This window comes from Tamandua tetradactyla, chromosome 13 (genome assembly GCF_023851605.1).
Source record: "Tamandua tetradactyla isolate mTamTet1 chromosome 13, mTamTet1.pri, whole genome shotgun sequence".
NCBI classification, from domain to species: domain Eukaryota; kingdom Metazoa; phylum Chordata; class Mammalia; order Pilosa; family Myrmecophagidae; genus Tamandua; species Tamandua tetradactyla.
This window is the reverse complement of record NC_135339.1, coordinates 24,715,509-24,742,084: the sequence shown is the minus strand read 5'-3', so window position 1 is coordinate 24,742,084 and position 26,576 is coordinate 24,715,509. Positions and strand designations below refer to the sequence as shown.

At 48.3% G+C, this 26,576-nt stretch overlaps 1 long non-coding RNA gene across 5 annotated transcripts; it reads right to left on the bottom strand.

The window, feature by feature from the left end:
- Window positions 1-6,307: 6,307 nt before the first annotated feature.
- Window positions 6,308-12,996, bottom strand: LOC143653749 (uncharacterized). 5 transcript variants are annotated; one of them, XR_013161514.1, is made up of 6 exons: window positions 12,548-12,996; window positions 12,193-12,237; window positions 7,719-8,646; window positions 7,379-7,459; window positions 7,130-7,256; window positions 6,308-6,721 (listed from the first exon to the last, which is right to left on the bottom strand). It is a non-coding gene; the product is annotated as an uncharacterized LOC143653749 (long non-coding RNA). The 5 variants fall into 5 exon arrangements; XR_013161511.1 differs by having other exon boundaries at window positions 6,309-6,727; window positions 12,415-12,995; XR_013161510.1 differs by having other exon boundaries at window positions 6,309-6,727; window positions 12,548-12,994.
- Between the last annotated feature and the right edge of the window lie 13,580 nt (window positions 12,997-26,576).

The window sequence follows — 26,576 nt, the reverse complement described above, 5'->3', positions numbered from 1 at the left end:
AACTCAGGTTCCTCTATCTCCCTGGTGAGGCCCAAGCCAGTTCTGGGTCCTTGACCCTCCCAATACATGGCAAGGAACTTTGCCCCAGTTACTGAGCTTCTTAAGAGAAGATGTAGACAGCCGCCTTTGTTGCTCAGCTTCTGAAAGTTAATAAAGCTAATAAAGACTTACGCATAAAATCCAACTTTTGGAAATTGTTCTATGTGGCCTATAAAACTTCTATTGATTGCCTGCCTTTATATAGGATTCCCTCCCTTATTCCTATTTCCTGCCTTATTAGGCCATTGTTCTAGAACCTACAAGAGTTTCCTGTTGCCAGATTCCACTGTCTGTCTTTCAAGATCTTTGATATGGGGTTCTGTTTCCCCGCAACCAAGCTAACTTCTACCTCTCCCTACTATTCCCCTTATTTGGGTACAGATCAGTATGGTCTGCCTAGTTCTCTAGCCCCAGACCCTGTGGACACCTTTAGGTTCCCCACAGGCCTGTCATCTAGTGGTTAACTGAATATTGGCTGTCTGACCTCTTGATCAGCCCTGATCCCTTGGCTCAGAGAACCCAAGATTCCCCCATCAGCCTATGACTCTCAGGCAAAGCACAGAATAGCACAGGCAGCTACAGTTTGTTTCCTCATGTTTGCTGTTGAGTTTTGAGGGATAGTGCAGACTGAGGCCCTGGAAGGGAGGTAGTGTCCTTAGGGGTTAAAGTCACATGCAGTAGAATTAGTGAAACCTGGGTACAAATTATTTTTTGCACACATTTCTTAGTTGATGGCCTTGAGCAAGTCACTTTACCTCTCTAAGATTCAGTTTCCTTGTCTGTGAAAAGGGGATAGTAATGAGGAAAAGATGGATGTAAAGGTGAAACTAGAATCCACCATCAGCAGAGGAAGCCAGGTGGCCTGGCAGGGTATAGGGCTGAGCCATGAAGGGACTGGTGGCCAAGCAAGTACCTTGAAAGAGGAATCACCCTTTGAGTCCCTTTTTCTCTGGGTTTGCTTTCCTCTAACATCCTTTCAAAACCTACCACCTTAACAATCATCCTTTCAAAACCCACCACCTTAACAATAGTCATGTCAACACATGACCTTAATAAATCCTTGAAAAAAAGAGCCATTTGAGGGGCATATGCTCAGGCATTTATGCTTCTCAGTTGTGTTCCCTTAAGCCTAGCACATACTAAGTGCCCTATAGAAGGTTCCTTTAATTCCACCTCATGGTTCAGAAGGAAACACCAAGGCCCAGAATCATCCAGTAACAGTCTGCAGGGCTGAGATGGGAAGGGTGGCCTCCTACTTTCTGGGTCTTCCACTCAGCACCCCCAAGCCCTCCTGGGTCCCAGCTCAGGGACAGTTGGGTCAGCTGCATCCTGCCTTTGCAGGTGCCTCTGGAGCACCGAAGAAGAAGTGAGGAAATGAGGGGTGGGAACAGAAACCAGGCCTGATCAATAGATCAGTAAAGGACTCTGTAATTACCTTAAAGGTGGCTCTGTATGAAGGAACCACAAATCAGAAATCAGCCCATTAAACCCAGACACGTTCAAGCAGGGGCCCAGCTTTGGCGTCTCTGTCTCCATCCTAAACATGGGCAGCTAGAAGGAAACATTTGGAACAGCAGATGTAGCCTGAGGCCATGTGATGCTGGTAGCTCCAAAAGCTGAGATTGACAGACTGTCCCATGATTACTACATCCATTCATTTACTCATTCATTTATTCATTCAACCTATATATAACCAAGTGGGTCCACAGGCCCCATAAGAGAAAGCCAAAGCAAGCAGGATCACTTAAGAAGTTGATATCAGAGCACACTCATATATGACACTTGGGCACACAAATATTTACAAGTAAAACTGTGGGGCATAAGAAGAGAAAAGAAAATGGGCAAACGCTCAATTTTCCCTGCCTCTAACTTCCCAGAGGAAAATATCCAACAATATAGAATGATTAAAGTAAATAAAAAGAAATTCATTGAACGGTATACTTAAAACTGGAATTTTATTGAAGATAAAAAATATTTAAAGTGTATATACCCAAAAATTAACTCAAAGTAGATCATAGACCTTGATATAAGAGCTAGAACTATAAAACTCTTAGAAAAAGATAAATTTTCATGAACTTCCATTAGACGATGTTTTCTTAGATACAAATGAAAAAAGAGCAGATTAACAAGTTGGATTTTATCAAAATTAAAAACTTCTTGTGCTTCAAAGGACAACATTAAAAAAGGGAAAAGACAACCCATGGAATGGGAGAAAATAGCGGCAAATCATATATCTGATAAGGGACTTGCATTCAGAATATATGAAGAACACTTACAACTCAATCAGACAATGGGCCAAAGCTCTGAATAAACATATCCCTACAGAAGATAAACAACTGAGCAATAAGCCTTTCATAAAAAGATGTTCAACATTATTAGTCCTTAGGGAAATGTAAATCAATACTGCAATGAGAGTCAACTTCCCATCACCAGAATGGCTATAATCAAAAGACAGACAAAAACAAGAGTTGGTGAGGTTGTGAAGAAATTAGAAACCTCACACATTGCTGGAGGGAAAGTAAAATGGTGTGGCCACTTTGGAAAACATTCGGCAGTTCCTCAAAATGTTAAACATAGAATTACCACATGATCCAGCAATCCCAAGAGAAATGAAAATATATGGCCTCACCAAAACTTGTACACAGGGCAGGCCATGGTGACTCAGCAGGCAGAGTTCTCACCTGCCATGCCGGAGACCCAGGTTCAATTCCCGGTGCCTGACCAAGCAAAAAAAAAATGGAACTTGTACACAAATGTTCATAGCAGCATAATTAACAATAGGCAAAAAGTGGAAACAACCTAAATGTGCCATCAACTAATGAATGGATGAACAAAATGTGGTATATCCATATAATGGAATATTATTTGACAATACAAAGAAATTAAATACTGATATATACTACAATCTGGAAAGAAGCCATTGATTCCATTGATAGGAAATGCCCAGGATAGGAAGATTTATAATGACAGAAAGTAGATTAGCAGTTGCCCAGAGAAGGGGGTGGTTGGTGGGGGTTGGGAAAAAATAGGAAGTGACTGCTAATAGATATGGGATTTTTTGTGGGGGTGATGAAAATATTCTAAAATTGATTGTGGTGATGGTTGTACAACGCTGTGACTATATACTAAAAACCATTGAATTGTATACAATAAATGGGTGAGCTTTGTGATATGTAAATTTTATCAATAAAGCTGATTATAAAATGTATACATCGGTCAAAATTCGCCAAATTTTTTTAAAAGGGTTCATTTTACTGTGTACACATTAAACCTGAATTTTAATATGAATTAAACCTGAATTTTAAAATATATATTGATGAATATACAATATGTGATGATATTGTAAGTTATTGGTTATATATCAAGAATGGAATGATCATATGGTAAGAATGTTTGTGTTTATATGTTGCTATGTTTAATAAATAAATAAATAAATACATATATAAACATAAAAAAAGTAAATAATGAACTCTAAAAGTTTTAAAATGTAAATTATAACCCCATAATTACGGCTCCATTTAGAATAAAAATGGTACATTTTTCACTAAGATAGAGAAGCAGAGCAAAGAGAAGCCATGAGCACTTTTGTTCAAATTTTATTTATTGTCTGCCTGCAATAGAATGTCCATGCCACAAGGGCAGGAACAAAAAAACAGGGTTTGTTCGTGGCTATATCCTCAGTGCTTACAGTTGTGCCTGGCTCATAGAAAACGCTCAATAAACATCTGTGGAGGGAAGGATGATGGAAAGGACCATGACATCTCAATCCCACCATCTCTGGAGCAGCTCTCTGGGACCGCTTCCCAGCACTTTATGCCCCTCGCCACCCCAGTCCAACTTCAAATGCCCCAACATTCTAGTCCTGCTGCAACCAGACCAACAAGGCGGTAGGTGGTGAAGGGCCCGGATATTCCGAATTCCATGGCCTTCTGGGAAGTCGGAGGAGAGAGGGATGTCGCTGGCCAGGCAGAGTGAGGACAGGTTCTGGGTGGAACAAGGATGAGACTCCAACATTGAAGATGGAAGGGAAGCATGCCCACCTCATTCTCTTGCCTGGGCCTCCCCTCAACACACTCGAATTCTCTGAGTTCCTCTGGGGGAAATTTGGAAGGTTGGGAGACAACCTACTTGGACTGACCCATCACACTGGACAGGAGAGGAGTCTGGCCACATGCAAGGGAGGAGGGTTGGGGACTGATGCAGCTGTCTCAGTGGTCCCAACCTCTTCTGAACCTCCAAAAATGTGGGTTGACTTTGGCTATCATTGACCAGGCAAATAAATGAGCAAACCTGTGACTTTAACAGTAACAACGTTAAGTGCATTTGTATTTTGTTCACCATAACTCCATCTATATACAGTTAAAAAGCAGCAAGACACTGCTTTAGGTCGCTCGGCGCGCCAGCCACCACACTGCGATTGCACACCCATTCATGCAAAATTTGAATAAATTGTTTTCTTCTCCACATACACACACAAAAGCAGCCAGACAAATATGGGCCAGACATGTTATGGGCACAGTCTACAGACAATGCGTAGGGTGGGCCCCACTGGGACCTGCTGACCCCCGGTAATGACTTCAAGACCTCATTCAATGCCCTCAGAGCTCAGTCACCCACCGAAGGGGAAGGGCACGCTTACGCCACCAGGAGAAAGAAGGGCACGCTCAGGGCTGGGGAGGACAGATAGTTCATATTTACAAAATGCTTTACATCTTTAACTCACCATGTCACCAATCCTTTATGAAGTTGGTGCTATTATTATTTCCATTTTACAGATGAGGAAACCAAGAAACATGGGGCAATGCAAGGAGCCCTTGACTAAATGTGGGGAGAGCGACAGTCTAGTATGATTTTGCCATCGGTCCTTGTTTGTCCATCTTCGGTATTTATCTTGGATATCATTTATTCTTGGAGGCAGAGCTGAGCTGCAGCGCTAGCCCAGCCCCACCCCATCACTGCCTCCTGGGTTCAAGGCTGGGATCGGGGGGGCGGGGAGGAAAAGCAGAGCCGCCTTGCAGGTCACTGGGCAAATGTTTAACTGCTTTCTGGGACAAGTCCAAGTCTGGAAAGGGAACATTAAGAAGAAATTTCCACGGCCCTTCCCCCAGTGAGGGATTTTCCACTCTGCCTAAGCAGACATGCCTCCTGTTTCCCCAGTGCTGAGATCTGGCAATCCGTAGGTTGTATTGAATACCTCCACTCAGTGCTAGCTCAGCTCTAGGAGGCGGGTGAGACCCGTTCCTGCCCTGGGAAAGGGCAAGTTTGCGGGGGGGTGGGGGGGGGCAGGATGGTGTAGCACAACGTATTGCACCCGAGTGGAATATTACCATCTAGAGAATACCCGAGGGAGACTAGTGGATGCAGGAGCAATCGGGGAAACCAGAAGGGACTTGATCTGCAGTGGGGAAGGCGGGAAGACAGAAAGGAGAGTGAGAACAGATGAGAAGCGGCTTCATGGACCAGCTTCACTAAATCTGCCATGAACGGGAGACAGTTGGAGCCAAGAAAAGGAAAATTCGGCAAGGCACATTGTGAAATGTAGAAAACAGATGGCCCTTCAAGGGGCTTGCACCTCGAGGCCCCATGGCTGCTGTTCCCTGTGTAGGCAACAACCTGCTTTCAGAGCTTCACCTTGTTGGCTCCTTGGCATTCAGGGTTAGCTCAGCCGTCCCTCCAGGGGTACGCCTTCCCTGACCACCCCTCCGGAAACAGCCCGGGGTGCCCTCTCCTATACCCCTGGCTTTCCTTTCCTACACAGCCTGCCTCACCACCTGAGGTTATCCTCTTAGTTTGTTTAGTGGCTGCCTCCCACCTACATACAGGATGTGCCTTTTCCACCAAATCTCCAGCAATGTGCCAGGCCCACAGTAAAGACTGTTGAGTTTATTTGGTTTGCACTTTGGCGTATCATGAGAAAAGAAAGCCTATAATAAGATTTTCTTTTCTATGCATCTACTATGTGCCAGGAACTGTACTAAGTAGGTGCTTTACAAATGGTAGGCTCTAAACAACTATGTAAGGGAAGCCTTATTGTAATTCACATTTCATAGGTGAAAAAAACAAGTCCAGAGAGATTAGTTAAGTTGCTCAAGAACACACAGAAATTAGGATTTGAACCTAAACACTTAGCTTCCAGGTTAGCACTGTTTGATAGAAATATAATGTGGACCATATATGTAGTTTAAATTTTTCCAGTAGCCACCTTAAAAAATAAAGAATCAGGTGAAATTAATTTTAATAAAATATTTTATTTAACCTGATATATTTAAAAATTTTTCACCATGCAATCAATACAAAAATTATTCGATTTTTTTTTTATTAGAGAGCTGTGGGTATACATTAATGAGATATTTTACACTTTCAATAAATCTTCAAAATCTGGTGCCCCTTTTACACTCACAGCATATCTCAATTCAGATGTTAAATTTTCATCAGAAATACTTGATCTGTATTTAGAGTGCATAAAATTTGCTGTTGAGAAAGTAGGTTCACAGGGAGCACAGGTGGCTTAGTGGTAGAGAGCTCGGCTTCCACGCGGGAGACTGGGTTCAGTTCCTGGAGCCTGTTCATGCCAAATATAAAAAAAACAAAAAACAAAAACAAAAACCTTTCTTTTGGGTGGTGCGATGGTGGTTCAGTGGCAGAGTTCACACCTGAAGTGCCAGAGACCCGGGTTTGATTCCTGGAGCTTGCACATACCAAAAAAAAAAAAAAAAAAAGTAGATTCACATACCGAGTAACTCCAAATATACTTAAAAGTTTTCCAATAGCTGAATCAAGTATCCATTTTTAAACTTAAATTTGAATTAATTAGACTTAAATCCTCCCAGCCACATCATTTCAAGCACTCAATAGCCACATGTGGCTAGTGGCTACTGTACTGTGCAGCCTCGCCTGGCATTAAGAGGAAGAAAGGGGGGGAGGTGGGGACTTTGCGGTCCAAGAGGCCAAGAGGGAGGGATCAGGAGCAGAAGGGAGGGACCAGCAGTGGCAGGAAAGGTGGGAAAAGCCGGCCTGGAAATGAGGCAGGATGATCAGATCCTGAGTCCCACCAGGCAGCTCAGGTCTGACCCCCTTACTAGGGGAGCACCTTTTATGAGCTTCCTGTGGGTCCGGGGGCCCCTCCCACCAAGGAAGTAACAGCCCTGGGATCCTTGGATTGAGCAGATGCTGGGTCCTCTCAGAGCTTCTGTCTTCTCCAACACCACCACAAAGAGCTATGAGAGACGTGTAAAGTCGGATCGGAGCAAGCTCAAGCTTGGTGGATGAAGTGATCTCACCCTCCCTCCCCCATTGCTGGGCAGCGTGAGGTTATAGTATGGGGCAGTGGGGCACATACGTTTGAGTTCCATTTCCAGTTTGGCAAGTTCCTTGCCATGTGATCTTAGATAAGTCGAGTCACCTGTCTGAGCTCAGTTTCCTGATAGGGGAAAATGACCAGTAACAGAATGTTATGAGACTCTGATGATGTCTTTAGAGTGCCTAGCTCATAGTAAATGATCAATTAATGATAGCTCTTCTTCCTAGGTAATGTATTCTTTCCTCTTAAAACCAGGAAAATAGTCTGGAGAGTGTCCATGATCAATGGTTCCAAGGTGAGCTGCAGAAGGGGTGAACTAATCCGGAGTGGCTGCGGTGCCCTCCCTGAGGCTTCCCCACACCCCCTGCACGGTACACACCTGGTTAACCAGCAAGAGTGGGGACAGGGTCCTGCCACTCCCACAGGCCCAGGTGCCTGAGCATGAGGTAAACGTGGCCAAGAGCCACCTTCCAGAAATGGGGAGGGTGAGTCAAACTGATTCAGGAGTGAATGGTGTCACCTTGGATCTCTCGAGTTACTCAGAGTGACACTGGTACATGCCTGGAAGGAATAATTGATGAATTGGGCTCCAGGAAAGTAGGTGGGGCTGGAAACCACCCAAGACCAAGAAACTGTTGGGGTGGAAACTCCAGGCAGTCAGAGTGTGGTCTGAGAGCCAGTGGGTAGGGGGCAAAAGTGGGCTTGGTGTGGATATTTTTAAGGGTAGGGCAGCTCCAACACCCGTGCCAGTCAGCAACCAGCTAAAACCAGGAATACTGAGTCCCAGACACTAGCCTTCCCAAATTCATTCCGCCACCCCCAGACTTTTGATTTACTGGGTTCTCCAGAGTATGCTGGAGTTGGAGACCCCTGAGCAGGGCCTATTTTCTTTGTCCCACCCCAAATCTTCTAGCTCTTATCTGCCATCATTTCTTCACCTCTATCACCCCCTATGGACTTGGTGCTCCTAGAGGCAGGACAAGTCTGTCTTGCTCCCTGTTGTATCTCCTGGGCAAAGGCCAGAGCCTGGCACACACAGAGTGCTTAGCAGATACTCATTAGGTAAACAGAGGCACAAAAATGTGTTGGGTTCTCTTTGCATTTCTGACACTTGCTGTGTTACTATGGGCCAATATCTCTGAGCTCATTTCCATATCCCCAAAGTGGGAGATGTAGTTCCTGTGTTGCCCCTTCATACGTATCTGCTGGGATCAGGAGGCTGATGGAGATGCTCTTTGGAATATCAAGGCAGATTCTCAGCTTGGGAAGGGACCATTGTCATTTCCGGCAGGGCAAAGAGGAAAAACCTGCAAGAACCAGGTCAGAAAGCAGGGAGGATGAAGCATCCAGCTGGTCCTAGGATATTTCTAATGGATAATACTTCAAATGCAGCTTGTTAGCAGGTCAACCTGCAGAAGAGGCATGGGCACAGGGTATGCTGAAGAGGCTGTCCAGAGAGACCAGTGGAGCTCTTCTCCGGGGCCCTGGTTTCTCCTTCTGGGACCTCTGGTTGCATCACTCTCATTCAATTTCCCCAGGGAGTTTCCATCCAGAGGTCTTGAAGTGTGCCTGCCTGCCTTGTGAGATGGCTTTTTCCCACTCAGCTTCCAGTTTGGCATGTGCCTTGGTGCAGGAGGGCAGGAAGGGATGACAGCAGAGATGGCTATCTCAGCGTGCCAGAGAGGCAGAGGTAGAGCTGTGTGTGTGTTCTTGTGGCTATGTGTGTATGTACATGCGGGGAGGGGGTGGCCATCACCCCATAAGTATCCACTGGACCATCACTGTTCTCGAGAAGTACAGTCTAGCCTAGGGGAGAATGCACGGATCTAGAACACACTGGAGTCTGCCATTGGACAAGCCACAGCCCTTCACAGATCCCAGTCTCCTCTCCAAGAAAGAGGGCTGTGAAGATGGTACATTCAGCACTCAGCAGTGCTCAGCACACCACAAACTACCAAGAAATAGCAAGTGTTTGTGAGTTTGTTTGTTTGTTTGTTTTTAATTAGACTGTCAGGCCTGTGAGGGCAGGTGGGACACTTGTTTGGTCACTGATTACCTCCAATTCTGGCTATCGGTAGACGCTCAGGTGGGTGAATGAATGAGTGTAAGGAAGGAGAGAAGGAAGAGAAGGGAGGGAGAAGGAGAAAAGGAAGGGTAGAAAAGGTAAGATTGTTCTGGGAGCTCCTAGCTTACCTTCCCATGGTACTCTCCCTCTGTCCCTTAGATACCAGGGAGCTGAGTCAAGGCTCTCCTTTCCCCCTGTGCTGTGTGGGGTTCAGAGAGGAGAACTGATCTGAAATGGCAGGACTGAGTCCAAATCCTGGATTTGCCACTCACTAGTTGAATGGACTTAGGTCCTTCAAAGATCCCCTCTGTAAAACGGGGATGATTAAACCACTACCTTGTTGAATTCTAGGGAGGTCCAAACAGTATATGAATATATGTGGAAACTGCAGAGTGTTAGGGATTATCTTGGAGGAGTGATAGACAGCGTATGCTCTGGAACCAAACTGCTTGGGTTCAAATCTCTGCTCCACTGCATGTAACTGTGTGATCTTGGGAAAGATCCTTTACTTTTCTGGCCTCAACATTTTCTCATGTGTGAAATAGGGATCAAATAGTACCCATCTCATGGCACTGTTGTGAGGATTAAATGAGATTATGTGGAGCTCTGGAATCAGTGTATTACACAGAGTAGGCACTCAATAAATGGTGGCCATTATAAAACCACTCTCAGGAAGGAGTCTGCGAACTACTTTACACTAAAATGTGAGTGGGTGATAAGACACGCTGTGCCCCTTCTCTTAGGGGCATGTGCATTTTAATAGAAGCTAAAGGAATGGATCACTAACTACGGGATTTCAAAAAGCAAGAGGCATTTAGGTAATAGGGGAGAGTCTTTTTAGGACCCCTCAAAAGTCACAGCTGCTGCCTATTGCACAAATCCTGTCTGGTCCCAGAGGGGAACCACACGTATAACGGAGAACACAGTTTCAGGTCTCTGAAGAACCATTCTTTGCCTGCAGAAATATGATGTAATCGGATCCCAGGCTAGGGAATAAAATTGGCTAAATAGGCAAGGCCTTTTGCAGCATGGTAGGCAACAGACTGCAGAAAGGCTAAGGATCCTGGGACTCGGGGATCAAGAGGAACAAGTGGAGCCAGGGTCAGAGGTTGAGATGGACACCAGAGATAGTGAGGACTGGCTCGGGACTAGGAGCTAAAGGATTCTGGAGTCAGACTGCCAGGGCTCAAGTTCAAGACCCATTGCTTCTCAGCTGTGTAACCCTGTGACCTCAGCCTGGGTTCTGCAGGTCTTAGCCACTGGCCTCCATTCCCAATCTTTTCTGTTTCTTTGGGAGAAAGGGCCCACCCTCCTTCCTTTGGATACAGGGGAGCCTACAGCCTGTCACCAGACCTGGCCGATCAGCACTGAATCTTTCCTGTCCCAACCAAGGCTCAGTGTGGTTACAAGACTCCCAACTGTCTGATCAGAGTGAATCCTGGGGCTTGAACTGCAATTCCCAATAGCAGGCTCTCTTTTTCCCACTGAACTTGGGATGATATGAATCTGGAGCTGTAGAAGATGGCTCATGGAGCCCAAAGATGATGCCAAAACAGCAAAGCCAGAGCCCAGAGATTTAGAGAAATGAGTTGTTATGACATTTTGAGTCTCCAACTCACATCATGCCTGGATTTCTCAGTTTCCAGGGTCAGTAAATTCCCTTCTTTACATAAACCAGTTTGAGTCACGTTTTCTGTCATTTGTATCAGAAAGAGTCAAAAATTCACATGGTGAACTTTCTTAACCTCTGTGAACTTCAATTTCCTCATTTGCAAAATGAGGATAACAGCAGTATCATTTAGGAGAAAGGAAGGCAGATCAGAGGTTAAAAGCTCTATTCAGGGCCAAGCATTTGATATAGTGCCTGACAGAGAGTAGAGACCCCAAACATCAGCTCTCAGGGGCTCTATCAGTATATGTGGATGACCAGAAAGGTGGACTCTGGCCCCAGAGGTGAACTGCAAAAGCCTCTCACTGGGAACTCTGGGGCCTCCTGGAAACTCGGGAAGGGGGGAAGGGCAGGAAGGCCACCTGACATCTAGATCACAGGTGGCACCGAAAAAGGCGCTTGTGGGTTTCACGAATATACCATCTGACATGAATGAACACAGCACTTTACAGTTTGCAGAGACTATTTCCACCAATTATTTTGCATAATCCTCGCAATATAATCAAGCCCATTTTACAGAAGAGAATGTGAGGCTCAGAGAGTAGGTCATGCCCTTGGCCAGTCTAAGACCAAGTCCAGCGCCCACTGCCCTGGATCAGGCAGGCCCTTGAAGCAGAATAGCGCTGCCCAGAGGAGAGCACTACCTGCTTGGTCCTGACCCCAGCCAGGCTATGTGAAATGAGTCTATTACTGTTAAATGGGGACTTGAGAAGCAATTTCAACAGATTTTGAAATGACTAAAGGGAGTTATACTATATAAGGCCTGGACCTCTTAACCTCTCGTCTGCTCTCCCTCAAGGGTGAGCTCTGTCTTGAAACTGCTGTCTCCTACAAAGGGAATCTTCCTGAGCAGGCTCAGTTTCCCTTTTCTGTTCTCGTGCAGTCAAGGCGCTGTCACCAGCTAGCTGTGGTCCCCCACCCCCACCCCCCCTCCCGCCACAGACAGAGACGGATGTAGTTTTGCTAAAGGAAACCACGCAAGTCTCATGGCTTGGCACGGCCCTTCCTTCCCGCCAGGCCTGGACGCCAGGAGGTGGGGATGAGAATGGCACCTCCCACTTCCCCTCAGATCACCACCAAATGGACCAGATCATTCCCACATCTGGGAACGGGGCTCACCTTGGGCTTCTCCCGTGTAGCTTCATAGAGCCTCAATTTTCTCATCTGTAAATGGGGATAAAGATAGCATGCATCTATTTCAGGTTATTGCGGGGGAAATACAGAAAGAAAACTCCGAGGGCACTCAGCACACGGTCCCCCTCCCCCACCACCAAGGAAACATAGGAAGACACGTATGTGCGAGGTCGCGCCAGCAGCTAGGGGCAGAATGAGGATTCGAACCTGGGTCTTATCTGACCCAAGGCCCGACTCCTTCCACCTTCTGGGGCTTACGCTGTCTTTTGGTAGTGGGGAGCCTGCCCTCCCCACATTCCTTCCCTAACACTATCCTCTGCAGCCTCCTCCCCCGACCCACAGCGTCTCCGCCTTCGCCTTGCAGCCCTCGGGGGACCTGTGGGCTGCAGCCCCACGGAGCCGGCCCTCCCCAGGACCCTGAGCTGCTGGAAAGAAAAACTGTTTCCTTCCCGGTCCATCCCGTTTATCCCGGCCCGGCCCGAGGGACCGCACGAGATGGGGCCCGCCGGGCCTGGCCAGGAGGGGTGGGGTCGGTGGGCAGTCGGTCTCCCTGGGAACCGAACGGCGCGGGTGGGAGGGAGATGCGTCCCTGCTACTGAGGCACCCAGTCGGCCTCCGGTTGGTCTCTTCTGATGTGGGAGGCGGGATCTCAACCTGAGTGGCCAATGAGAAAGTACACTGAGGTGCTATGGTTGCCATGGCAACAGAGGGGGTGGGGACTCTTGCTTCCCCAAAGACCAGCCTGGTCATCCTCTGTGACCCAGTTGTGCCTTAGGGTGAGTCAGAGGTCAGAAGTTGGGGGACAACTGGGACCCTTGGCCAATACACCAACAGTGTAGCTGAGCTCCAGATGCCTAGAGGAGGAGCTCTAAGAGCTCAATTCTGTTAGGGGGGACAAAGAAACCCTCTACTGCAGTGGAGTGGACCCAGCACTGCAGGGGCAAGGCGCTGGGCTGGGCGCACTTAGGTACTGAGTGAGGTAGGTGCTTAGCAAGCAGATCAGGGCTTCCAAGCCAAGAACCACCTAGGGCAGGGTGGGGATCCAGATGAGCAGCCACGGCTGAATTGTGGGTCTCAACACTGTCCTTCAGTCCTGGGCAGGAAGGGAGAAGCAGGGGTCATCAAGGCCATTCCCCTGCCTCAAGGCAGCTTGCACTCGGTCTTAGATACAGTCACGTCCTGTTTTGGATGTTCATTAACCTCATATTCTTCCCAGGAAAGAGAAAGGTGACTGGGTTCAATGTCCCCATTTCTCAGATGGGAAAATTGATGCTTGGCTGGTAAAGTATCTCACCATTGGGCCTTGGGACTTGGAGTTGGACCCTTTCTCCAAGCCTTCAATTCCTTGGCACAGTGACCTGTCTGAAGAAGCCCCATGCCACAGTTCTGATTCTACCCTTGCTAATAGTGCAGGGATTCCAGGTCCAATTGAACCTCATGTTTAATAAGGCAGGTGAGCCAGGGCAGAGAGCCCTGCCCTGGGTGGGGGTGCAGTGAGAGTTCCTCCTGGGTCACCCTTGGAGTGAGTTCACTGCTCCTCCCCAACCCCCACTCCCAGCTTCAAGAAGTCCCTAGCCTAACAGGAAGGCAGACCTACAATAACCATACTGTGTATAAGTGCTGCAGGGTGACATGGACCAAGCAGAGTGGAAGCATTAGAGAAGGGTGCCCAGGAAGACCTCATAGAGGAAATAGCCTTTCTGGTGGCTAAAGACACATAGGAGTTCACTAGACAGACAAGCAAGGGGACAATGGGGATTTGTTTGGGTAGAAGTGAGTTCTCTGTCACTGGGGGTGTTCAAGCACAGGCTGAAAGACCATGGCTAGGCAGAGGGGTCTGTGTGCTCAAAGACCTAGAGGGTTGTCTGAGCACAGTGCATTGGGGTGCTCTGGGGAAACTACAAGTCTGGGAGTCTGGGGCATGACTGTTGGCAGGACCTTGGCTGTGAAGTGAATGCCTAATCCAGAATTGTGGTGGGATAATGGGCTCTAAGCCAAGCATCCAGATGACATAGAATTTGTATTGTTCTTTTAGATTACTCCAGTGTGAAAACACAGACATTTTAAAGTCTGGTAGAGAGCTCTCCGACTCTAGGGAACCCATTTATAAGACCTCAGGGTTTAAGAAACTCTGGCTCCAGAGGAAAGCACTCAAATGTTCAGTCTTGGGACTGGAGGATGGAGGGTAAATGAAGGGCCTGGAGCCTCTTCCTGGGGCACAGGGAGGTCCATGCCTTTTTCCCTCACCCCATAGAAGAGCTGGTCCTGGGAGGCCCAGGATAGCCAGGCAGAAGTGACTTTTCCCTAAGGCCCCCTCTGAGCCTTGGACACAGCTCATCATAGCTGGGATGGCCATGAGAGTTGGATCTGTGTGCTTGTGCATCTCCCTGGCTTTGCTGTGAGCTGTTGCAGGGTAGGGCCTCTCATTCATTCTGTATTCCTGGGACTTGGCTCTGAACCTGGCACACAGAAGGTCTCAGAGGACCTTTTTTCACCAGGGCCTCCTTGCCAAATCCCACATTAAGAATGGAGGAGAGGGGATTTGTTTCGGTAGTAGTGAGTTCCCCGTCACTGGGGGTGTTCAAGCACAGGCTCCAATGCTGCAGGAGAGATTCAAGGTGGGTTGGATGAACACTGAGATGCTAGGGTTGTCCAGATTCCCCTGGTATGGTTGAGCTAAGCCCTGGGGACTGTGAGGGTGAACAGGAAAGCTTGGCCCTGCCTACCCACTGGATTTGCCGCAGCTGGTAACAGCCCAGGGAGGCAGACTGTTCTAGAACCCAGAAGGAGGCAGCGTCCAGGGGCAGGACTCCTCCTGCTCAGCGGCTCAGCACACTTACTCCACGCTGCCTGCTGTCTCTTCCTCACCTCTGGGACTTCACTTCTCATCCTTTTCTGACTCAGAACCACTCTTGCCCGCTCTTGAGAATCAGCTTCCCTTTTTTTCCCTTTTGCCATCTCCACTTAGCAAGGTTCTTAGCCAACATATCTCAAACCACCTTTATGATTTCTGCCCTAGCCTTGTGCTCCCTGGAGTGTTATTCAATATTTTTTCTTCAAAATCCTGTTGTTTATTTAGTTTTTTAAATGTGGTCTTGTTTCTGAGCAATACTAATGCTGAAACCCTTGATTTGATACGTTTTTTTTCCTAAAACATTAAATTTTTATTTAAAATATTTGTCCTTGTGATAATCAAATTTATACAGACATAAAGTAGATTAGAGGTTACCCAGGGAGCTGGGAGGAAAAAGAATGGGGAGTTAATGGTTAATGGGTATATAGTTTCTGTTTGGGGTGATGGTAAAGTTTTGGTAATGGATGGTGGTGATGGTAGCACAACATTGTAAATATAATCAATGCCATTGAATTGAACACTTAAAAATGGTTAAAATGGAAAAACTTTGTTATATATGTGTTAGTACAATCACAAAATAAAAATGAATATTTGTTCTTGGGTTACCTAAAATTATCTTGCTTACCACCAAGTGAAAACTGTCTTATGCCATGGTCTAGCCAGGATGGGTGGTTATTTATTAATAATAACTAAAGCTTCATGCACATAACATGTTTAACGTCTCACCCGCGCATCTGCGGTCTCATCTGATCCTTTCAGTTCCTGCACTGTGGGCATCACTGGCCTCATTTTACAGGTGATGAAACGGAAGCAGAAGAGGAAGCTAAAAGAAGAGTCGCGGCTTGTCTAGGGTCCCACAGCGTGTTAGGACTTTGGTCCCGATTCAAGACTCTGGTGGCTCCTGACCTAGGATGAAGGCAGGGAGGCAAGAGGCATTTCTTTTATCTCCAGCTAGACCCACAGGAGCTACAGGGTGGCAACTAAGCACAGAGAGTCTGGATTTGACACGAGGTAGGACTTCCTGGCAAGAAATGTTTAGACCTCAGAATGAGGGACCAAGGAAGGGTGTGGAGTGCCCAACTTCGGAAGTCTTCAAAACAAGATAGACTTGCCCAGCTGGGTTCATTCCAGAGCAGTACTGCCTGGAGGCAGGAGAATGGACTGAATGACTTTGCGGGGGGGCCCCTCCAGACCCAAACATTGTGCACATGCCTCACCGTTTCCCCAAAGCATCTACTAAGCAAGGAAAGGCAGATGGAAGCTCCAAATTAAGGAAAATATGAAAAACCTTATCTTGGTCCCTGCCCCTGGGAGGGGGTGGTCAGCACCAGCCGCAGATGCAGATGGGAATTGGACAGCAGAAGCGGCTCGAAGTAGCAGGAGCCTCCCTCACCCTCCCTTCCCTTCCCACTCTTCTAGCAGCTCCACTCTCCCCAGGTCTCCAAGATGTGTCTGAAGACCTAGCTAACCCTCAGAATCACTGGGGGTCAGGAACCTGCATTTCTTCAATGCTCTCCAGTAAATTCAGCTCAAAGCTCCCTGAGCTAAGGCATTAGATACTGATTTAAGGTGTTGCCTCTCTCAGGGATGAACTGTTTTTTTAATAAAGACCTAAAGACAGGGCTCATGGTGCAAGCCCAGAGACCCTGATGGCCCAGTGGGGGAGATAATTTGGAGAAAGGGTCCTTCTGACATTCTTCAAATGGAAATAGAGAGGCAACCAGCCAAATATTAGGGCCAAAATTAACTCCATTTAGGTGCACAAGGGAAAGCCGTTCTGTTTCTTGTCAGAACCTCATAAAGAGAAGCAAAAGGCATCATTTCCCTGAACTTCTCCAACAGATGAGCCTGTTGGACAAAGAAGGGGAGAGCCCAGCCCTCCCTGGGGAGGTGTCTGTGCTTATCCTGGCGGGAGCCTCAGTCTAAGGAGTGTCTCTCCAGCCCTGGCCTTCCAGGTGAGCAGGAGCTGCAAACGCTGGTGCACAAGAAGGGCCGGGACCCAGAGGGGAGCCTGGACCTGAGGCCCAACCCCAGGCCGTTGGCAGGAGCCACAGCCAAGCAGAGCAAGGCCAGGCTCCTCCATAAGCTTGGCTCAGACTCAGGCTTCCCTTCTCCAACCCCACGGAGGGTGGGGAGGGCCTCCAGTTTCCGAACAAGAACTTCAGAAGGTAGTTGGAAGACTTTCAGTCATGAAGTCACAAGCATCAATTTAGTACAGACCACATGCAGGTTTCAAAAGTTCCCTGAACTTAAGGGCCTTAAACTAACTGGGGCAAGCCACTCCCTCACTCCTCTGTGTTCACTGTTTCCCTCCTTTCCAAACAACCCTCCCCCTCTGTGATCTCCCAGCACATTGATTATGTACCCCTCCATCACACTCTGATTAGTGGGGTTTTTTTTTTTTTTTTGCCTTCTATGTATCTCCACCTGAACTGTAAGATCCTTGAGGGCAGCTACAGAGTCCTCTGGGATCTTCCTATCCCTTGGTTGTGCCCAATTCAGTCCCTGTACAAAGCAGGCGTTCAGGCAACATCCCGGTGGTGAGGCCTGGGTGAGGGTCCCGGCGATAAAAGCAGCTAGAGGTCTGAAGCAGACAGTGCTGAGGCCCTCCCAGGGTGGCTTGGAGGGCTTACAGGAGGAGGGGAGGTATGCATTGGGTTCTAAAGGTAGCATATAGCTCAGCTAACCCAAAGGAAGCAGGTGGAGCCAGCATTCTGATGCGAGGACTTGCTGGTGGAATGGTGGGTTGGGGGCCTGAGGCCCAGGAAGTCTCGCCAGGTTGAACCCCTAGGTTTAGATGCCCTAGCACGTTTGCACCTGGGCTTGCCAGGAGGCTGGCGTCAGATGCAAATGCTCCGATTACACTCATGAGCCGGGATGATCTCCGGAGCGCCGCCTCTTCCAAGAAGCTGACTTTTGAGGAATCCTCCTGGCCACGCGAATCACGAAGTGTTTGCATTGGTTTCAGCTATTGAGTAAACCCTCATCTGTGCAACTAGCACCCTGGGAAGGACACTCTCTTCCTCACAACGTGTCCCCACTCCTGTTTTTCATGTTTATGGGCATCAGGTGGTTTAGAGAAGGATCCACACCCAGGCGAGCGCACCAGCTGAGGTCAGCTGGGAAAACAACCGCTGCCGCCGCCCGGCGGGCCGGGGTTTGGGAGCTGCCGGCCCCGCCCCCCGCCCACCCCACCCCACCCCACCCCCTCTCCCGGCTCGCCCCCGCCTTCACCCGCCCGGGTGCCTTCCGCTCCCCTTCTGTCCCCGCCTCAGCCCCTAGCTTGCCCCAACTGTTGTTTATCAACACAGATCCGAACATTCCGCTGCCAGCAGAAACACACATGGCGGTGGCGCTGCCGTCCCACACCCCGCCGTCAACGCACACCCACGCGCTGCCTGCCGCTGTCAAAGCTGCGCCCGCTCACGCGGTGTCCCGGCTCCTGCCCGCGCAGCTGTTCCCCTCGGCCTGGGGTGGGCCCTGCCTCGCGCCCCGCGCGCGCACGTTTCGGTGCACTCGCCAGGCGGGAGGCGCGCGCTCTGCCCCTGATCCGGGCTGGCGGGATCCCTCCGCCTGCTTTACGTGTTCTCACTTGTGAAATGGGTATAACCACTGTCCTAGGGATGCCCTTAGGCCTGGTATGAAGGGCATATGGGAAATCTTACCATAGCCTTAGCCCTCTGGAATCGCATCAGTTCAGATTCCAGTAGCAGCAGATTGTGGGAGAAAGGGATTTGAATCGGATAAGAACCCAAAGAACATTTGTAGCTACTTCCCAACTTCCCTTGTCTCTTTGGTCAGTTCCCAAGCCCAGTGCTTCTGGTTTGGCTGTGTTGTTGGGCTGGGTGAATAACATAAAAGAGGCCACACTGGCCGGCTTTGTTACCCCCTGGGGGCCTTGCCTAAGGCCTCCTCCACGCCTTCCAGCCCTTCTGCCACGCCTTCCATGAAGCACAGGTGCTCTTCCCAGCAGGACCCTCTCTGAGCTCTCCCCCACCTCTACCCCTTTCACTCTGCCCAGGATGACTCTTCTGGCTTACCCATCTCTCCTGCTCCTTCGCTTTCTCTCAGGGGATAACATTCCCTATTTCTTCCCCCATGTTACCCCAGACCCCTGCCATCTTCTCCAGGACCTTTCTGTCCTGTCTCTTGAACCCCTTGGCCAGCAAACTTGCTCTAGCCTTTTCTATCCTGGGAACAAGAGATGTGTATGCTGAAAAGGTGAAAAAAGAGTGTGGTTTGAGGGTTAAGGAAAATCTGGGCTGAGGGGAGTCCTGGGCTGTTACAGAGAGTCAGGTTCTGGAGTGGGTAGAGCATCAAGTCAGACCATTTTGGCTCGCTGGACTTCTCCCCATATTCTAGCAGTTTGCTTCCTGCTCTGCTACCCCTGCATGGAAATATGTGAAATTGCTGCAGGGAAGATCCTGGCCTGGCCCAATCTGAGAGGTTGTGGCTTCTCTTTTTCCCACATGGAGGAATTTTTCAAGCTCTGGCCACCACTGGGAGGTCACTGATGATCAGTTGGCTTAGGGGAATGTGGTAAGTGGGGAGCCCCTAACTTCTGTGGGACCTGGGCAAGAGTTCAAGTGGGGACCCACACACCACATGTCTAAACATTCAAAATGTATAAATCAAGCTAATAAGCTGCCCAATAAAAAAATGTTTTATCTTCCGATCTTCACAAATACACCTTCAGAAGGTCCTGGAAAGCCATGTTTGAATTTAGAATTCCCATGGGTGGTAAGTAGGGCTGGTGGTGTGGCTTGTGCAAAAGAAGGTCTAGGAAAGTTTGCTGATTGGGCACAGACACAAACCACGTTTCAATCTGATCAACACCTTAAGCTTTTTATTTTCACCATGCCCAGTGAAGCCAAAAAAGATCTAGAAGGTGGTATAAGAACTGCATCGTGGTTAAGATCTGCATTCAAATCCCAGGGCTGCCAAGATTGAGCAAGCCACTTAATGTGTTTGAAGCTCAATTTCCTCACCTGTAATATGGGACTAATGATACCTCCCTGATAAAGTTATTATGATTATTAAAAGAGATAATCCATGTAAAGTCCTTAGCATGGTCCTGGAACATAATAATTATACAATAAACTGTGAGCTATTATTGCTATTGTAATTTCCCACACACGGCAACGAGAGCATTAGGGCTGCATCGTCAGGTCCCTCAGCTATGCAAAGGCACGTATGTAACTAGTTTTTCCAACTGTCCCATAATCTTCGGTTTTGCTATAGTTTAATAATAATAATAATAATAAATGTGGCTACCTTGTACTCAATCTCAGCTTACAGGCAGAGGGAAAAAATTTTTTGTGTGAAATTTTGGGGCTTTGCTCACAGTAGGTCTTCAAAATGTGTTCATTGACTTGCATTGAATCTGATTCCAAGCAATTGAGAGGCTGCAATCTCCAGTCTCCAAGTTAAGCCCACTCCTAGCTTTTCCATGAACTAAAAGGAATTTGAATGATCAGTATTTTTTCTAGATTAAGTACCTAAGAAATTCTTTTAAAATACTTGGCTCTCTTTACTTAGCTCAATGAGGCAGCCCTGGAAGTCATTTTGTTTCTACTGTTTCTATCCTCAGAGCAGAGGTGAGGTTCAGCCAGGCCAGGCTGAATTCTATTTTGTCTTGATTTTTGCCTGTGAATAGCTTACTTTATTTAAATGTTCGCCCCAAGGTTTTATTGGGAAATGTTTCAAACACCCAGAAAAATTACAAGAATAACCCAATAAATACCCTCCTGGATTCAATGTTAACTTTTTGACACATTTGCTTAACCTTTCTTTCTATATATATATGTATCAAGTTTTTTGGCAGCCTCTTTGAAAGGAAGTTGCTGACATCATGACACTTCACCCCAAAATACTTCAGCACAAACGTCCTAGGAATCGTTTATTCTCTGGAAGCACATCGCCATCCTTCCATCTGAGAAAACTAACAATAGTCCCAGAGTCTCGTATCCAGTTCATATTCCCATTTCATCAGGCTGATATTTCTAAAATTCTGAATGTAATGAATTCCAAATCTGTGCATCTTAAGAGTCTTGACAATATTACCCATGTGATGTGAAATTTGGGGCTCTTAAAAGTGTAACCTAACAGGTAAAACTGTTCCAGTGAACAACACAGGGCATGTCTTCTTCCTTTCACTCGAGTGAGCTCTTTTGAATACTCAAATGCATGTTTGGGGTGGGGCGTTTCAGGAATTCCTTTTATTCTAAGACAATGGCCTTTCAAGGGGTACCTGCAGGAAGACCTGTTAAGACTGGCCTGGGATCTCCCTGCAAGGAGTCTAAAGTTATGGTTGGGGGCAGGGGCACGGCTTGCCCTAGCCTGGTGCTCCCAGGCTGAGCTCGCCCCCTCCAAAATTGACCTGGCCGAGTTCCAATCTGCTGTGGCTGCCTCTGCTGCAATTGTCACAGGCTCTTTCGGGCGAGTTCCACACTGCACCAGCCTCCACAGAGGATTATCTGGCCCCCCCCCCAAAAGGCTGCCCTAACTCAACACTGAAGAATGAAAAGGAGGAAAGCTCTGTAGTGAACGTCCTTGAGTTTGGGGGGAATGATACTCTTTATCTCATTTTCCTACGAGCCAGGGGTCAGGATCAAGTCTTAGGTCTTTCAAGCCACTCCATACTGGAAATAGCTTTATAGAACTTTGCAAACAGAAAGCGGGGAGGGACCAAAAGCACAGCGGGGTTGGGGCCAGTACCGGCTGGGTGACCCCAAGGCCTCCTTCCTCTTCCAGCCTCCATCCTTGCTCCAAGCTCGGCTGCAAGGTCTAAGCAGGGCATTTCTGGTTGAGACCGGAGCCACGGGTCAGATGAAGTTTGAAGATTCTAAGTATTTTGCAGCAGGCCTGACACTTTTGCCTAGTGCTCTGGGCCTGTGAAAGCTGCCAGGATGGAGTGTTGGGAAAGCCAGGCCAGTCAGAGCTGGTTTAAGTGGGTTTGAGGGAGCAGACAGTTGACTAACCAGACTCCGTCACCAACTTGGCTGCCTTGGTCACTGAAGGCCCTCCTTGCATCCGTCTTCAGGAAGCCACCAGCAGCCACCAGGCCAATCCCCCAACATCTCAGGGACATCTGTGCCTGTATCATATTATCTTTAGTAAGGCAAGGAAATGCTTAACACAGTTAAACGATTAACTAATGCATGGGAAAAGTGAGGCACAGAGAGGCATAAGCCAGTTGTCCAGGGTCACAAGCTCTGGTAGATGCGGACCTGGAAACCCTGAAGACTGCGTGAGTGCAGAATGGAGAGTCCACCTCTGTCCCACCCCATCATTTTCCACATGGGGAAACAGGTTCTGAGACAGGAATAAGAGAGGCTGGGGTTACTTGAGAGAGAGAGAGAGATGAGTTACTTAAAATGAGGGTGAAGGTTTGCGGTTTGCACTCTTTTCTGTTTCCTGCTCAGCATAATCAGAGGCACCCATGGGAATAGAAGCTCAGACATCTGACCCTGAGCCCTTTCCGGCTCTTACTTCCTTACTCCTGGCCCAGTTGGTCTGATTCTCCTATTCTAGGTCTCACTGGGCAGGCGGCGGGGGGGAGCAGGGAGACGGGAGGCCTGCTGAGCACACCTCGTTGTGTCCCACCCTCCTCAACAGCCAGGGGCTACAAGGGCAGCAAGCCAGAAGCTCCCCTGCATGCTGCCCACAGCCAAGGGTGAGCCTCCCCGCCCCAGAAGGGAGCTGGCTGGGCCCAGCCTCGTACTAAGTCCAGGCTTCCTGTCACGTTTTGGCTGTGCTGATAGCTCAAAGCCACCTGCAGCAACGTCACCCAGCAGGTGGAAGTAGGCGACCTGGTGTCCGTTCTGCCATCATCACTGTGCTTCCTGCTTTCACCGCCCCAAGTAGACAAACCAGCCAGGGTTGCTGTTGCCCTCTGCCCTGGCTGCCTGCTCGCACGCACGGTCTGGGGGCCGGAGGCTGAGAAAGGCCCGTCGGACCTGCCGCACAGCACCTGGCACCATTGTTTTCCTGCCTGCATGCTGAGCAGCAGGTCCCCTAACGTGAGGCAGGACCCTTTGGGGAAGACTTCCAGGGAAGATGATGCTTAAGCAAAGGTGATTTTTGTTGTTGTTGTTTTGTTTTAAGATATATAAAATAAACCATGTAAATGTGTGTGCTTTCCTCAGGGGCAATTAGTTTGGTGAATACTGTCTTGATTTTTTCTCATGCTTATAGACATATCTATGCCTTTATCTATAATACATGTCCTTTTTTTTAATTAAAAAGGGATCGTGTTGACATATTGTAATGCTTTTCACTTCTTAAGGTGTCAGGAACACTTTGTCACATCGGTATGTGTCAGTCAGCCTTGTTTTTTTTAGTGGCTGCAGAGAATGCCACTGTATGATGGCACCACCATACCTAATGGGCCCCCTTTTAATTAAAAAAAAATTTTTTTTATTAATTAAAAAAATTACGAGAAAGATACACAAACATTCTTAGTATATGACCATTCCGTTCTACATATATAATCAGTAATTCACAATATCGTTACATAGTTGCATATTCATTATTCATCATCATGATCATTTCTTAGAACATTTGCATCAATTCAGAAAAAGAAATAAAAAGACAACAGAAAAATAAAACGAAAACAGAAAAAAAAAATTATACATATGATACCCTTACCCTCCCTTTCACTGATCACTAACATTTCAAACTTAATTTATTTTAACATTTGTTCCCCCTATTATTTATTTATTTTTAATCCATATGTTTTATTCATCTGTCCATACCGTAGATAAAAGAAGCATCAGACACAAGGTTTTCACAATCACAGTCACATTGTGAAAGTTATATCATTATACAATCATCTTCAAGAAACATGGCTACTGGAACACAGCTCTACATTTTCAGGCAGTTCCCTCCAGCCTTTCTAATGGGCCCCTTTTAATGATGGATAGCTAGACGGATTTCTGTGTTTTTGCCAGTCAATCATTTATCCTTTCTTCTTTCCCACCAATATTTATGAAGTGCTCATTGTGGGCTAGGCTGCTTGGAAGGTGCTGGGTATGTGGAGATGAAGAAAACAGACCTAGTCCCTCCTTCATGGAGTTTACAGTCTAGTAGACAAATTTCTGCTTTCAAGATACTACAAGAGTTAAAAGAGAGAAAGAAGAGGAGGCTCCAAGAAGCAATAACAGGGCCCCTGCTTTAAACTCGTACCTTGGGGGAAGGCTGAGGTGGTGACATAGCGAAGACCTATTTGAGTGGAGCTGTCATTCAAGGAATGTAGGAAAGAACATTCTGGGCAGAGGGAACAGCATAAGCAAGGGCACAGAACTATGAACACTGTGCTGTGCTTGGGGAAATCTGAGATGACTCCTAAGGCTACAGTGTGGGGAGATAGCTGGGGGTAAGGCTAAACAGGTAAGGTGAGTCAATGTGGGAAAGCCTTGAATGCCAAGCTAAGGACTTTGGACTTTCTGTGGGCATCAGGGAGCCATTCATGGCATTCAGTCTAGAAAAACACCAGTCCTGAGGCTCTTCGCCTGGAAAGCTCCAGGAGAATTTTAATGTTCACTAGGAAATCTCTGCTTCAAATGGAAGGTTCTTTCTCCTGCTTACCAGGAGTTTGAAGCCTGCCTTGCACCTCTGAGCCTTAGAGCCAGGCAGTATTATCTTAGTACTGATCCCCCATAGAAATGCAGACCAGAGAGACCAAGGGGTTTGCCCAAGCCAAACAGCAAACCAAACGCCAAAGGCTCCAAATGTCAAACTCCAGCCCAGCCCTAAACCCACCCCCTTTCAACTGGGGATTCTTTCTAGCAGGCACTCCATGCAGGAGTAGGGCGAGGAAATGCAATTTAACAAGAATTGGCCGGGCCCCTACCGGTGCGAAGCACTTTGGTGGGGCTGAGAGGTCCAGAGGACAGAACCTGCCCAGGTGCTCACAGCCCTGGGCCACTCCATTAGTCCCCAAGCTCGTCAACTCCAGAAATTCCCCTAGGATTCTCTCCCTTCCCCCCTCACTCCGCCCCCCCCCCCAAAAAAAATTGCTGAAAATCGTGAGTAACAAAGCGTCCAGAGGTTTCCTGCCTTGCTGAGCTAGCTTACTCAATTTCCCTCATTTGTCCGTTCAGACCAGACGGAGCAAAGGGCAACCATCAAAAGGTGTCTGGGACCAGGCTCTGGCCGCCGCCGGGTAAATGGGCCGCTGGGGACACAGTCTGGCCTGGGGTTTGGCCCAGGGAGTGGGAGGGGACTGGCACCGCGAGGGGGGTGGGGGGAGGGACAATTCGGCGGCGCCGCGTAAGCGGCTGCGGCCTGATACTGCAATTGCCGGCAACGTGCGCCCGGGGCCGGTCGGCGGGCGCTGGGGGTGGAAGCTCAGGGCCAGCCAACCGCCCTCCCCGGGCTTCCCCCTACCCCTTGTAGCTAAGTGTGGGGGGTGGGGCTGGGGTTTAAAGTCGCGCTGCTTCCCAGGCACCCTGCTCCAATATCGGCGCCCTCCACCCCCGGGGCCATTGGCGTTCTGTTCTGCCTCGTGCCCTCCACCCATACTGACAGACACACAGGGACCTGGTGCCAACCTGCAGACGCACCTGGGCAGCCCCACGTGGGCGCCGCTCGTGCCGGGACCCATCTGCCCTTAGGGGTTTGGGAGAGCAGTTCAAGTGAGCCCTTGGATTTGTTGTCCCAATCCTGCTGTAACAAGGGCTGAGCTGTGTGTTCTTGGAGAAGTTGCTTAGCCTCTCTGAGCCTCAGATAACTCATCTGTCAAATGGGGGTGATGATAGTGCATACTAACCTCACTGGGTTGTTGCAAGGATTAAATAGGATAGTGAATATTAAGTGTTAGCTCCAGTGATTATTAGGACACACCAGTAAGACTTAGGCGTGATGATTCTTACGGAGCAGTTAGCTGTGAGCTATGAGCACAGGCTACGTGTTCAGGGTGTCTGCGGCTGTGACGTGACAGGGTTTCTGGCTTTTGAAATTTTCTTTTTTCATTCCCCATTTCATATGCCTTTCTGAGATATCATCCCTTATCTCTGCTCCCAGGGCCAGCAAGATTAATTAATTGGTTCATTCATTTGACACAAATCTCTTGATATTGGCGCCGATTGTGTGGCATGTAAAACTGCTATCTGTGTGTGCCCCTCCCCCCAACCCACGGCCCTGGAGCATTCCCCCAGCCATGCCTGCCCAGCCTGGGTGGCTGCCAGTTCTGGCTCCTGACTCCCTTGAGTCAGTCACTTCCTGCCTCAGTCTCTCCAACTGTGCAACAGGGATAAAAGGCTTGCGTCTCTTCCGTCTCCGGGGACCTGCGAAGGATGAGTCACCTAGCGGCTGGGGAAAGCCCAGAGAAGTAGCAAGAGGCTCTTGCTGTGCTCTTGCATCGGCCTGACGCAAGGTTGGGCTCTGCGTGTGACACGGCAAGTGGGAACTGGGATGGCCTCTGACGGTCAGCCTGTTCTGTCCGAGGGCGTTGCGCTGTCTCTCTCTCAGGGTGCTGTAAGGACTAAAGGCAGGTGCCTGTGAGAGAGGGCCT